Source organism: Melopsittacus undulatus, chromosome 10 (genome assembly GCF_012275295.1).
Source record: "Melopsittacus undulatus isolate bMelUnd1 chromosome 10, bMelUnd1.mat.Z, whole genome shotgun sequence".
Taxonomy (NCBI): Eukaryota; Metazoa; Chordata; class Aves; order Psittaciformes; family Psittaculidae; genus Melopsittacus; species Melopsittacus undulatus.
Window position 1 is genome coordinate 4,408,478 of NC_047536.1, and position 14,705 is coordinate 4,423,182.

A 14,705-nucleotide genomic window follows, 5' to 3' on the forward strand; every position below is an offset into this window, starting at 1 on the left:
CTGCCTGTGGCAGAGATTGGAACTGGGTGAGCTTCAAGGTCCCTTCCAGCCCAAACCAGGCTGGGGTTCTATGATTTCAGACTGATACATCTCAACAGCTGAACAGCACCAGTCCATGAGGGCTCCTTACCTTGGCAGCCCCAACTGCCACTGCATCTGCTGCCTCTGCAAACACAGCACAACACACCTGAGCACTGGGAAGCAGCAACCAAAGGATACAGTGATTTTTCACTCTCCATTTCTTGGCCTTTGCTGTACAGCTATTTGCAAAGCCAAGAACTCCTGAAATCTCCCTGCCTGCTCTAAGAGCTAACAGTAGGACATCAGTCACTCACGCTCTAAGCTCCGATGTATCTGCAGCACCTTTCTCTCTGCTGTGAGACAGCAGAATATCCTGAGCAACTTCCTCCACATTCTGGTGGTGCCACAGTCTCATCTTGCCACATGAGGTGGGAAGTTAGCAAATCCATTCCAGGACTGCCAGGGCACAGAAACAGAATCAGTGTTAGAATGGTTTGGGTTGGAAGGAACCTTAAAGCTCATCCAGCTCCAATCCCTGCCACAGGCAGGGACACCTTCCACTGGAGCAGCTGCTCCAAGCCCCTGTGTCCAACCTGGCCTTGAACACTGCCAGGGATGGGGCAGCCACAGCTTCTCTGGGCACCCTATTCCAATGTCTCATTTGTATGGAGAGGTCTTCTCCCCCAGAGACCACAGACTTCAGCTGTGCCCTCCTGCAAGTAGATTTGATCACACGATGGACAAACTGCTCTGCAGAGCTTCCACATCAGCTGCCACCTAAATAAAGCTGCCACGTGAATCAAGGCTGTTTCAATGACAGCCTTGAGACTGGTGACATCCAGCGATCGCAGATGTCACACATCGAGACAAGTTTTGGCACTGACCCCTATCCGGGAACTGAAAACTCTCAATGCACCCAGAACAAGCCAGGGACATACAAAAGGGCTGGCAGCATGAGGGTCATTCTGCATGCTTTTTCCAAGGCAAGGACCCTGTCATTTATGCATTAAATGGCATACTTATTCTGCTATTCAGGAACAAGTTATAAGTACAGTGCCCTCCAGTCTCCAGATCTTCTGGTCTGTACTTAAAGAAAGAGTAAAAAAAGGACCAAAGCAAACAGCACTGCCCCGAAAATCTCTGAACAGGCTTTTAGATGCTGGACAAAAGGGGTGCAGCTGACAAACTGCTTCCCTTATTGTCATGTTTGATTTCTGTTTCATAACAGCAGCCAGGCACTGCAGGCAAAGCACTTCAGGAGGCAAAGCAGAGCTCGGGTGGATGAGCAGACCTGGCCTTCAACCTCCTGCCTCATCCCGGAGCTCCAGGTGTGCCAGAGCTGCCCACAACCCTCATGCCTGCAGGGCTTGCCTCTGGAATCATAGGGGAAGGAGCACTGAGCCAGGTCAGGGGTCTAGGGCACTGTGTGGAGACAGCACACATCAGTGGGTCTGTCCATGCACATGGCTGTGAGATGGTCTCTCACAAACAGAAACTGTGCTTACCCCATCCCTGGCAGTGTTCAAGGCCAGGTTGGACACAGGGGCTTGGAGCAGCTGCTCCAGTGGAAGGTGTCCCTGCCTGTGGCAGGGGTTGGAACTGGATGAGTTTTAAGGTCCCTTCCAACCCAAATAAGTCTATGATTCTATGATTCTACAAGTAACTATTCCCAAAGCTGCAAACAGGAGTGATTCCCCATCTGAGACAACTCTGGAAAACTAGATTAAAATTGCATAGGGAACATATTCTCAAAACAGCAGGTAATACAACAGATAAAATGTATTTACATTATCTCACTGGGACATGTACTTTTTATTCTGCTGAGGAACATAGTCTTCCACTCTTCACTGCAGCATTAAAAGGGTGCCCTAAAAAAAAAGCAATTTAATAAAGTGTCTTTAACAGCAACTGGACCCAATTTGAGAGCTGCAGGCTCTTTTCAGCCCTGTACACTGAAGCACAAGAAGAAACACAACAAGCATCTGCAGAACACCCAGCATGTAACCAACATCAACAGTCACAAAATCACAGCCTGGTTTGGGTTGGAAGGGACCTTAAAGCTCATCCAGTTCCAACCCCTGCCACAGGCAGGGACACCTTCCACTGGAGCAGCTGCTCCAAGCCCCTGTGTCCAACCTGGCCTTGAACACTGCCAGGGATGGGGCAGCCACAGCTTCTCTGGGCACCCTGTGCCAGCGCCTCAGCACCCTCACAGGGAAGAGCTTCTGCCTAAGAGCTCAGCTCAGTCTCCCCTGTTCTGGCAGGTTCAAGCCATTCCCCTTGGCCTGTCCCTACAGGCCCTTGTCCCAAGCCCCTCTCCAGGTTTCCTGCAGCCCCATTAGGCACTGGAGCTGCTCTCAGGTCTCCCCTTCAGGAGCCTTCTCTTGCCCAGGCTGTCCCATCCCAGCTCTCTCAGCCTGGCTCCAGAGCAAGATGACAGTCTATGCAAACAGCACAACTTAACAACCAGACGAAAGGAGGCTGGAACAGGAGATGGGCTAAAGCAACGCCCCCTCCATTGATGCTTTCCAAGAGGAGGAGGAGGAGGAGGGCATGCTGCCTTCCCCAACTTCCCCAGTGCCCGCACAGCCGCGGTGCCAGCTAAACAGACTGTGCCTGAGCTACCCGCCAGCAGAAACAATTTGTCATGTGTCAGATCAAATCAACCCTTGTGAGGCCACTCTACTCCCTGAAGCAGACAGCTGCCAAACTCCAAAGGAGAAATCCAAGAAACATAGCTGGCCGGTGTCAGACCCGAGTGCACTTCTCGCCTTTAAAACACAGCGGTACAACACAACCTGGTCCTGTGCAGCGCTCCCATGGAGGCAGCCATCAACACCATCTATTATCACAAGGAATTCAGTGTTCAAATTATTACTCTGAGCTGAAGCTCCTCATAGTCCAGGAACTTCCCATTCCTCATCCAGTGGCAGAACATCTCAGTCATTCTAGGGAGGCATTAGGAAGGGTAATGTTTGTCAAAGAGCCTTGGCGCGGTACCGTGCTGCAATGGATCATCATCCACCTGAGCAAGCACTCCTCCCCTCCCAGCCAGCCTCATGCTCACTGAATGAATTTCTGATATCTAAATCACAGATTGCTTCTTTTCCCTTCCAAATGGTCCTAGAGCCAGGGTTTTTTTTGTTCATTCCTGAGCTTCCCATGCTCTGGGCTTGTGTCATTCTAGACCTTGTGTTGAGCACCCTCATGTTTCCCCTGTTTGCTGCATGGTCCTACATGAACCATTAAAGCACAGGCCCTGGACTCCCAGCACATCATTTTCCCTCTGCTCTCCTGCTGGGCAGGGGGACAAGCCCCTAGCCCTGCTTTGAGCACATCTGCAAGTTTGAATCATGCCAGGTAGTGCTGTGGAGAACCCAAATCACTCCTACAAACACCAGCTTCAAGAGCTTACTGATGTGCACAGAGCGCAAACCCTCTGTCCAGGGCTCAGCCACTGGCTCCAGATGTTGCAGATGCCACCAGGCTTCATCTGGGGTCAGCCACCTGAGCCCTACCATAGCCAGGCAAACCACTTCTTCCACAGAAACAGAATAATGGCCCCAGAAAAACTTCTATGCAAGAGGCCCAAGGTTCCTGGACCAGCTTATGACAAAGAGAGAGCAAGCAGAAGGATGGCAAGAGCCAAAAGGAGGACAAGAGAAGCAGGAGTTGCTGCCTCAAGTCACCAAAACACAACTGACTACCCCAAACCCAACAACAGAGCCTTGAGTGACAGTACCTGTCAACAAAAAGAAGTGAGAAAGGGAAAACCTGGCAGCCTGGAGCAATGAGCAAGGGAAGAACAAGGCAGCAGGCACAGGGCATTCCCTTTGGTGTCAGCAGCACAAACCTCAGCTGTGTGGGGATTTTATTCCCTAGAATTTATTTAAAGAGCATCTGATACCTCATAAGTTATGTTTGGACACCATTGTATCTGTACCAGGACTCCTCTCCAACCACAGGCCTGGCATCAAGCACAGGACCCCACCTGGCCAGCCTTACTTGGACAGGACTGTTGTCTCCTATGAGCATCTCCCCATCAGCACGACGGGACGTGCACCAGGAGAGCTGTGACACTCTCGTGGTGCTGCTTTCCAGCAAGCAGCAAAACACAGGCTGTTACCGGAAGGCAGGAAGTGTTAGACCGAGAGCTCACGGAGGAGGAGGTTACCAGACACAAGTCTGTCATTTACAGCGATGCTTTTCAGGCACTTACAGCTGCAGGGATGACAGGCGAGAACCAGGCTCCCCCTGCCTCACCCAGGCTTTATGTGCTCCCATTCCCACCCAACAGCTTTGGGCAGTGACCTGGGTTCAGCTCTAACAGTTTTCTCCTTCTCAGTAGCTGGTGCAGTGCTGCGTTTCGGCTTCAGTCTGAGAACAGTGCTGATAACACACCAGTGCTCTGAGTTGCTGCTAAGTAGTGCTAACTCTGATGGAGAACTTTTGACTCTCATGCTCTGCCAGTGAGGAGGGACACAAAAAGCCAGGAGGAAGCAGCATACCATACCACAGCACATCACGCCCACTATACAAACTGGGGGCAGCTACCCAGAAGGGACGGATCGCTGCTCAGATCAGGCTGGGCAGGTGGAAAGCAGTTGCAGTATGCATCACTTGTGTTTATTGTTTCCTTTTCCCCTTTTAGTTTTATATTCTCTCCCCTTGTTATTTCCCTTATTAATAGTAGTAGTAGTGGTGGTAGTTTTGTATTATGCTTTAGTTATTGGACGACTCTTACCTCAACCTGTGAGATACACATTCTTTGATTCTCCCCCTATCCTGTTGGGAGGAGGGGCGGATAAAGGGGCAGAGTGAGTAAGTGGTGCTGAGTTACCAGCTGGGCTTAAACCAGGACAGGCAGTGACCTGCCCTGTCAGGTAGTGGTGAGCAGAGCCAGCACCAGGCATGGCCAGTGCTCACCCCCAGCCCAACCCCTGCCTGGCTCCGTGTCCATCTGCAGGCAGGTAAAGCTGTAGCCAGCAACCCAGGACATGGCTTGAGCTCACACCTCTGACCAGAGGACGGGGGTATTACCTTTTCTTGCTTTACAGCTGTCTGACTTGGAGAGATTTCAGAGAGAAACCAAAGGGCTGTCGTGCTGCAGGAGTCCAGGGCACCTGCACCCAACTCCTCAGCAAATTCTGGTTCTGTTTTAAACAATGGGAAATTTCTCATGTGCTAAGGAGAGAGCAAAGCCCACACGAAGCACCAGAAACCAGCCAGAACTCAAGGACGCTTCAGCCAGCAACATCACTCTGCTCCTCAAGCAATGCCTTTCATAAACCCAACCAAAGGAGCCCATTCCCATTGTTACTGATGAATTTCTTTAACTTGTATAAGTGTCACACTTGTGAGTGCCATTATGACTCCAACAGCCTCCTGCTGACATTGAGCAGACATTTCAAGCTTCTCTGCATTTACTTTCTATTTGATTCCTCCTTATTTGCTAGATGAAAACAAACAAAATGCACTCAAGAGTCACTTACTTATTCCTGATTTGGACAGAACAATGCAGGATGCAACAACATCATTTTTACTTCCCAGCAACCTCCTGAAGCCAGAGTGGGAACATGCCACTTCCAGACACCAGAGACGGGCATTTCATAGAATCCCAGACTGGTTTGGGTTGGAAGGCTCATCCAGCTCCAACCCCTGCCACAGGCAGGGACACCTTCCACTGGAGCAGCTGCTCCAAGCCCCTGTGTCCAACCTGGCCTTGAGCACTGCCAGGGATGGGGCAGCTACAGCTTCTCTGGGCACCCTGTGCCAGCGCCTCAGCACCCTCACAGGGAACAGCTTCTGCCTAAGAGCTCATCTCAGTCTCCCCTGTTCTGGCAGGTTCAAGCCATTCCCCTTGGCCTGTCCCTACAGGCCCTTGTCCCAAGCCCCTCTCCGGGTTTCCTGCAGCCCCTTTAGGCACTGGAGCTGCTCTGAGGTCTCCCCTTCAGGAGCCTTCTCTTGTCCAGGCTGCCCCAGCCCAGCTCTCTCAGCCTGGCTCCAGAGCAGAGCTGCTCCAGCCCTTGCCGCATCTCCATGGCCTCCTCTGGCCTCGCTCCAACAGCTCCATGTCCCTCTTGTGCTGCTGCCCCAGAGCTGGATCAGGACTGTGGGGGTCTCCTCAGAGCACAGCTCTCTTCTCCCCTCAAAGAAACAAGCATCTCCAGCCCATCCAGAACGAACAAGCCCTTCAGTTTTATAACCCTGAGGAGGTCCCATCTCGACAAGCCATAACGCATTAAACAACAATGCAACATTCAAAACCAAGTGCAGAGCTTGCAGCAGAACTTAGATCACCCAAGGCTCCCGATGGAAGTTTTCCATAGTGTAACAGTTTATTTTGTGGGCAGGAAGAGATCAATAAAATTAATTAAGAGTAAGAAGGAGGGGAAAAAAAAACCCTCAAGTGAGTAACTGCACTAAAGCAGCAGTTGTGAGCAGGCCAAGTCCATTTTAAGGGCTATACATTTTCACTTCCACAGTCTTGGAAAAGAAAAGAGAATGACTTTGTTCTTTATGAATATTGTCCACCATTTGTTATTGTCTGTCTACTGATGCTTACTTGAAAAACAAAATTTAATTAAAGCCCACAGTAGTGCACAGCCTGCCTTTGCAATCAGCCTGCATTAGGGGATCACTGCAGCAAACGAAATACAGCTTCACATTGTATTATTCAAATACCATCCAAAAACATTTACAAATTAAATCATACTCTTGCAGAGTAGAACTCAGAGGCACGGTGTTCAGCACAGGCAAAGGGGTGTTCATAGGTGAAGTCTGAAATGAGACATGAAGGCAGTGTGGAGGTAAAGAGGTGCCAGAGGGCTCTTCTAGACCTCATTGAGACAGTTCTCCATGTACCAGAAACCAGACAAAGAAAGAATGCACCAGTGCAGGCAGAGAACAGACAGAGAACAGGCAGCATCCCCCAGGATGTCACTTCATTCAGGGGCTGAGGTGGTTGGCACAGCCTGGCAAGCTGGGAAGGTGCTAGCACTCCTCTGCCCACCGGGGAGCTCAGTTCACTCTTTGGAAACCCAGCCAGAGCTGTACCAGATGCAGGGAAGTGAATCAGTATCCTAGAACGGTTTGGGTAGGAAGCAGCCTTAAAGATCATCCAGTTCCATCCCCTTGCCACAGGCAGGGACACCTTCCACTGGAGCAGCTGCTCCAAGCCCTGTTCAACCTGGCCTTGAACACTGCCAGGGATGGGGCAGCCACAGCTTCTCTGGGCAACCTTGCAGCCAACTCAGAGCAGTGAAAATCTGGACTCTCTATGAGCTAAGAAAAGGGACACAGAAAGGTGCTCTTGTGGCAGGATGAGAAATGCAGTGCTTTTGCAGGGAGGAGAAAAGCAAAGGGAGCTTTGGTTTGTCAGAGTAAGTAAAAGCACAAGCAGGTCAGTGAATCAGCGCTGATCCTAGCAGTAATGCCTGATGCTGAACAAAGCAAAGCAGCACATTAAAAAGCAAGTGAATATTGCATGAGCCTTACAGCTCAGGCTTGAAAAGACTCAAGATCTGTCTTTTCCTTAATTGCATCTGGGATGATGCCAAGTGTTCTTTGACTAATTATTTACTCTGAGAAGCTGATTCCCTAAACAAGAGTAGCCTGTTACCACCTGTGAGCCTGGAAAAGGCTGTGCCCTGCAGCTGCGATGGCCCCATCTCCAGTGAGGCACCAGTGGAGGTCTGTGTCCAGCAAGCAGGCAAACTTCCCCAGAAGGCTGAAGAAGGCAGAGTGCTCATCACACTAAGCCCTGGAGAAGGATGTCCTGCATGCTGGCACACAGGGATCTTGGGAGAAGCGGGCTGGAAATGAAGAGGAAAACCTTGCAAGGGCACCTCTGGGTCCATTTACAGGAAGACAGTAAAAGATTCACAGCTGCTGCCCATGCCAAGGATCGGTAACTGACAGCCAAGTTCCCATAGGTCCTGCTGAGTTCTCATCAGCAGGTGAATCTATAATTTAGAGGAAAACCATTCCACCTGGCACATAATCATTGCAAGCTGTCAACATCCAGTCTATGTTGAGGCTTCCTCTGCAGAAAGGATTCTCCTTTGTGAATCAGGGATACCAATTTCCTATCACAACATTAAAACATACAGCTCCAGCAAAGGGTAACACATTACACATCACATTACCAGACCTACAACAGTAATGAGCACTGGGACACCAGCACCGCACAGCACATAGCAAGGCTAAAAGACAATAGCAAGGCAAAAAATGATGGAATACAGAAAATGCAGACCAGGATTCTTCCTAAAGGAAAAACATGGTGATAGAGGGGTGTTGGGAGTGACTGGCACACAGAGCATCCTTCCTTCATGTAGGAAGAAGGCTCCAATAAGGCTGTAAGGGAACAACTGCTAAAGGAAGCACAGCACTCGTGCACCAGCCAGGTGCTGGCTGCTACCTGACATGTCCTCCTCACCTCCCACAAAGCCTCCACTAGCATTAACACCTCCCGGATGCTCACTCGGACAGCCTCACACCCCCTCTGCCATCAGCAGACAGCATGGAAGTGCCAAAGCCTCCCTGACACTTGAAAGCAGCACCACCAGCCTGCATAAAAGATGAAGATTGCTGAGCCTCCTGCAGCCTTCCTGAGGTGAGAGCAATCTGTGCTGGCTGCAATCATCAGGCAGAGCACACCACGAGGTTAAAAATGACCAGGTCATTCACATTCACAGGTCTTTCATTGTGCTCATCCACAGCACTGCTCATCACCTCTGAACACACCAAGAATGAGGCCTGAATATTTAAACCAGACTAGATGGCTACTCTCAGTCTGCTGGAGGAAATAAAGTGAATGGATGTCTGCCAGGGAGCAGGGGAGCAGCACAAGCACCTCTGACAGTGCCTTGTTTCTGCAGTTCAAGGTTAAACAAACATCTCCTTTGCACTAATTCCTGAGCCTGCCTCTCTAGAAAGCCGTGCCAGGTAATTAGAATCATTATAACTATTATTAGACCATAATATTATTATAGCATTTTTGCTACACTTGACATCTGTTGGCTGATAGACTTAACTGGTACATAAGAAATAATTGTGCATAGGTTCCTTGCAAATGAGTACCAACACGGAAGACATTAAAGCTTTCTGCGTGGAAAAAGTTAATTTTGTGGAAGTATGCTTGAAATAAAACTTCTAAAATTAACAGTTAAACCTTTAAAAATCTCTCATTAAAGAAACTATTTGGGTTTAAAGTAGGCAGCTGTTAAAAAAAGAAAAAAATCCTCATTTTCCTTTAGATGCTTAAAGGCATTTACCTGGCTCCGTATCTCCTTTGGATGAAACACAGGCATCTTCCTCCCACCCAGCCCAGTGACCCACAGGTTTCCAGGTCATCTTTCCACCTCCCTTTCCCTGTCTCCACAGCAGGCATTTGAATTCTCGGACAAGGAGTCTGACTGTACAGAATAACCAGGACTCAAACTTGCTGACTGAAAATCCTATTGAATTATCAGCACACACCCTTCTAGAACAGAATACAGCTTTTTGCACCCCACAAAGCCCAAAGGGCTTTGCAAACTGGACTTGGGACTGATCCACCACCAAGATTCAGGCATAACCCAGGAAGCACAAAAAGCTGGACACAGCAGCTCAGTACTTACAGAGCTCAGGGGTGATCAAAGCTGGTCCTGGTTGGACAGTGATGTTTTCTTCAGTTAAGGTAACTCCTTTTCCCTACTACTAGTCCACACTGAGCCCTGGTGGAAGGAGGTTCCTGCAACTGCTCCCACAGCAACACACTATCTGGGGATAAAAATGAGTGTAAGTAATTTGTCCGGAACAAGTAACTTTTTACTTTCTCTAGAGCAGAGCAACCACATGAGGAACTTGGAATTCCTTGAGGAGAAACATGTATTTTTACTACCTTAGTCACTGCAGACATGCCTAGCTCTCACTGAGGACAGATCCAGGGAGAAATAGGGGGGAGCAGGATGCTATGGGTACAAACTGCCCCCGTGCATTCCCTCTGCTACCACAGCAGACACCCAGGGAGCTCTCAGTTGATGCTAGTCCTCATGAGCATTAGCAAGAAGCCCCAGTTACATGAGGCTCATTAAAAGCTCTTAAAAGTCTCCTAAGTCTTCAGAAATGGGGCACAAATTCCCCCCTAGAGAGATCTACCCATCACACCTCCAACTAGCACCATGGCATTAAAGCAGACTATTCACTCTATCCATCCAACACTTTGAGGTAAATCAGAAGAACAAGCCCACCTTAATGAGGTACACTGCTCATTATTAAGGAATAAAACATACAACAAAGCAATTTCCACACACACACTTTAGGGGATCAACGATTCCCTGTCACAACAGGAGAAAAGCACACGTAGAGGCCCTGAGAGCTCAGTCCAGGTCTGCTTCAATTCATTCTTTTCATTAATGGCCTGAGCGATGAAAGATAAAGTCCTTTTATAAAAGCTGAAAGGATGCCCAGCAGTTAAAAAGCTGGGAGCACTCCAGAGGTCATGATCAGAATTGACAAAGTGAAGAAAAGGTCCAAAACCATCCATGAATCAATAAAAACAAAGAAAACAATGCAAAGAACCACACTTGGAAACAGGAAAACCAAGTATCCAGCACACTAATACAGCACAGGGGGAAGCTCTCTAGACAAAGGTGATGCTGAGGAAAATCAGGGACTGGAGTAAAATGCAAGTGTGTCAGCACTGTGACATCAGACCTCCAAAGAGCTAAACCCCCCCCCCAGCCCTGATCCAGCTCTGGGGCAGCAGCACAAGAGGGACGTGGAGCTGTTGGAGCGAGGCCAGAGGAGGCCATGGAGATGCTCTGAGGGCTGGAGCAGCTCTGCTCTGGAGCCAGGCTGAGAGAGCTGGGCTGGGGCAGCCTGGACAAGAGAAGGCTCCTGAAGGGGAGACCTGAGAGCAGCTCCAGTGCCTAAAGGGGCTGCAGGAAACCTGGAGAGGGGCTTGGGACAAGGGCCTGTAGGGACAGGCCAAGGGGAATGGCTTGAACCTGCCAGAACAGGGGAGACTGAGATGAGCTCTTAGGCAGAAGCTCTTCCCTGTGAGGGTGCTGAGGCGCTGGCACAGGGTGCCTAGAGAAGCTGTGGCTGCCCCATCCCTGGCAGTGCTCAAGGCCAGGTTGGACACAGGGGCTTGGAGCAGCTGTTCCAGTGGAAGGTGTCCCTGCCTGTGGCAGGGGTTGGAGCTGGATGAGCTTTAAGGTCCCTTCCAACCTAAACCAGTCTGGGATTTAAGAACACAAAATTCCCACTTCTGCACTGGAAGGCCACGCTCAGTGCAGGGTCTCGCCCAGTGTAAAACACAGCCCCACACAGCTGCTGAAGGGTCTCTCCATCCCTACTCCCTTCAGGGTCATTACCAGCTCATGGCATTCAAGGACAACCACCCATGGGGCTTGTCCTTTTATGATGGCAAGGGACAAAGCAACCGGCTTCATTTGCTGTAAGGACAAGTTAGACAAGGTGTCAAGCTCTTTGAGGCCGGAATTTCATTACGTGCCAGAGGGAACTGACCCCCATCTAAATCGGCACTAACACCCACTGCTGTCCTGTCAGGAGCCAATTATCTCCCCTCAAGACATGGGCATGGACCAGGAGGCTTTTCCAGCCCTGCATTTCATTTTAGCATCCTCCAGCTGGCCACTCCTACACCACTACAGCAGTGACAACTCTGAGCTAAATTAACAGCCTTCTCTCTCAAAATACAATAGAGCTCCTCATCCTGCCCAAAGGGCACCCACACAGCCCTGCAGAACAAGCACAGCCATAACCGTTCCAATTCATATCTTCATTACCCTTCACAAAGTTCTTCAGTTTGATCTGCCACCACACAACCTTGGTGGCAAAGATGCCTTCTCCTGTGTGATGGGGGTAGGGATACTGACCTGGGCTGCCCACAGAGAAGGACAAAGTTCTACCCTTCCCCTCCAACACCCAAACAGCACTGTGTGATAGCTGCAGCCCATAAGGGTCATCACCCAGCCAAGCAGGCAAGCCCTCCCTATCCCAGACAGGATAACTTAAGGCAGTGCTTGCTGAAAGCTACTGAAATCATTGAAACAAGGTGTTTTGAAGCAAGGGGGAGGCCCTCTGCCTGCACAGCTGGTGCCACACACACAGAGCAGCACCAAACCCTGAGCAAAGGCTCCACAAGAAACCCAGCAAAGGAGTAAGAACTACAAATCTTACACAAAAGCAGGGTTTGAATTCCAAGGACACTGAAGATTTCCCAGTGTCTCGAGAATTTTTGGGGGTGTTTGAGTCAGCACTTTAGGAGCAAGCTGCCTTGGGAACCAGAGCCAGAAGAGATCTGACAAAGCCTTCAGCAGCACACACGGTCTCCTTGCAAGGGGCTGTTTCCCAGAAGATCCCCAGTGCTGTGTCATTTTTCACTGCAGGTGCTAAGAATATCTGTGTGCTCGTAAGAAATAGTAACCAGCTTTATAGGGAACTTACCAACAAAGCGCTCGACAAACATTAATTAAAGCTGATTCACCTACTTCACGAGTGCAAGTTAAACATCATTGCTCAGAGGGGAAAGCAGAGTGGTTAAGAGAGCCGAGGTGGGTTATAAAAGCCAGAGAGGGCGTCAGTAGCAGAGATTAGCACATAGAAAGGCTGACTATTATCCCTAAATTTATCCCAATAATCCAGTGCCTCACAAATACTCCCCACGTAGCTGAGGTGTGCTTTGAGCCATACCTGCCCAGTTTGACTGCAGCTGCACGTAAGTGTTCTTCCACCTCCTTGCCAAGTGAAAACAGAGAGAGGTTGCAGGTGCTGGAGAGGTTTTCAGGTCGTTTATTGCTCAGGACAAAGAGATTCTCAACCATAAAGCAGGAGAAGGGGGCAGCATTAGCACAAGCACTGGTTTTGTGCTGCTCTGGGATGTGGGGATGGAGATATGGGTTCAAGGGCTGTTCTGACAGCTCATCAGGAACTGCTGCTTTCCAGCTTACTCCTTTTAAAGAATCATATTTTAACCCTTCATATGCAGTAACTATGTGGTCACACCAAGGGCAAACACTGCCTTCGCCTCCATAGAAAAGTGTCTGGGACGGTATTTTGGATGCTTTGACCACAGGAATGCCTTGAAGGCTGCTGCAAAACACCAACACCATCAAGGGTGGTCATTTTAAAGCAGGGCTGGGGGGAAAACAGAGGAACAAAGGAAATCCATCCTTTAATAACGCTACTGCCAGAGCACAAATTAATTCAAGAGGCTCACACAGAGCAGGAACACTGCAGTACCAGGTTCTGTAAATGACAAGGTGTGTCATCAGCTTCTAACACCAGAGACACTTATCTGCACTTAAAAGGTTTCCTACCCGGGCTGTGTACTGGAGCAGCCTCCACACACAGCTCTACCCACAGCAATGCCCGTGCAGATTCTGCTCCTCTGGCAAGCAAATGAAACACTACCGGTGTAAAGTCATTCTTTCTGCCTTTAAACCCTGTTTGTACTGGGTTAGTTCTAGCAGCAAAACACTGTAAAAATAACTAACTTGCCCTCAGAAATTGTGTCTGCAGAACCTGTCAGTGTAAACCTCGGCCATCTTGAGAGGTGGGTAGTGTTGATGCTTTGTCAAAGATTACTTCTAACGCCAGCGTTAGTCAACCACAAACATTTGAAGGCAATATTCCAAATAGTGTTTATATACAAAATCCCATTTGCTCAGTTTTCACTCCCTGGCTTTGTTTAACATGTAATTTCATTAGCTTCCCGGCAAGAGAGCCATATGCAAGCTTGTACCAATATAGCTAAGCAGTTTAAAACTCAGCCCTCGTACTACCAAGCGTGTACTCTGAACATAAATCCACTTGAACAGTGCAGAACTACACCACAGCCACCTGGGTACACAGGGGACCTGGGGTCACCAGCCAGTCCGTGTGCTCAAGGGGGCCCCAAACCGCTCCCATCTGAACTCGTGTTTAAACCCGCTCCGCGAAAGGGCCTCTTGTCCTCCGAGCTCCGCACCCTGCCGGCAGGTGCCCAGCACAGGGCCCCGGCTGCCGCTCACTGCTACAACACCGCTTCCAGGCAACGGCTTTCACCACCCAGCCCTGCCGGGCGCAGGCCGAGCCCCCGGCGTTAGGGCGAAGGGGGAACCACCGCAGCGGCAGCGCCCGGGCCCTGCGCCCTCAGCCGCTACGCACAAGAGAGGAGCGGCACCGGCCCCGGCCAGGCCTCACCACCAGCTGCCCTCCAAGCAACGGCACCGGCGGGACAAGCTCCGGGACGGGAGGTACCGGCCCAGCCCCCTCACGGCCCCGGTACCGGGCGAGCAGCTGCTGCCGCCCCCGGCCTGGCCCGAGGCTGCCGGTGCAGCGCAGCCCTCTGCCGCTCCCGGCCGCCCCCCCACTCACCGCTCCGCACTGCGCAGGCACCGAACGGCCCCGCCCATCCGCGCTGGCCTATGCCGCTGCCGCTGCCCCGCCTTAACCAATCACAGCTAGCGGATGCTGCGCGGCCCCGCCCCCTGCCGTGATATCCCGCCCCTTCTCGGGCCGGCACGTTCTGCTCCCCCCCACTCTCAGCCCCGTAGCGACCGGAGGGGTTGTGGCCGTGTCCGAGTGGAGGGCCCAGGCCCCAGGCCCCGCCGGCTTGCCCTGCCGGGCAGCGTGCCTCAGCTCGGGCCGTCTGCTCCAGCTCGGGTCCCCTGCTCCAGCTCGGGCCGCCGGCA

The 14,705-nt window shown here is 50.7% G+C and overlaps 1 protein-coding gene across 1 annotated transcript in view; it reads right to left on the minus strand.

The window, feature by feature from the left end:
* The window catches only part of SIL1 (SIL1 nucleotide exchange factor), a 97,702-nt gene extending 83,285 nt beyond the window's left edge, over window positions 1-14,417 (minus strand). The window contains exons 1-2 of the mRNA XM_034067267.1: window positions 14,389-14,417; window positions 9,642-9,783 (exon numbers count right to left, since the gene is read on the minus strand). The gene's annotated coding sequence lies outside the window, so the exon portion shown is untranslated. The remainder of the gene's footprint in view (window positions 1-9,641; window positions 9,784-14,388) is intronic.
* Window positions 14,418-14,705: the final 288 nt, after the last annotated feature.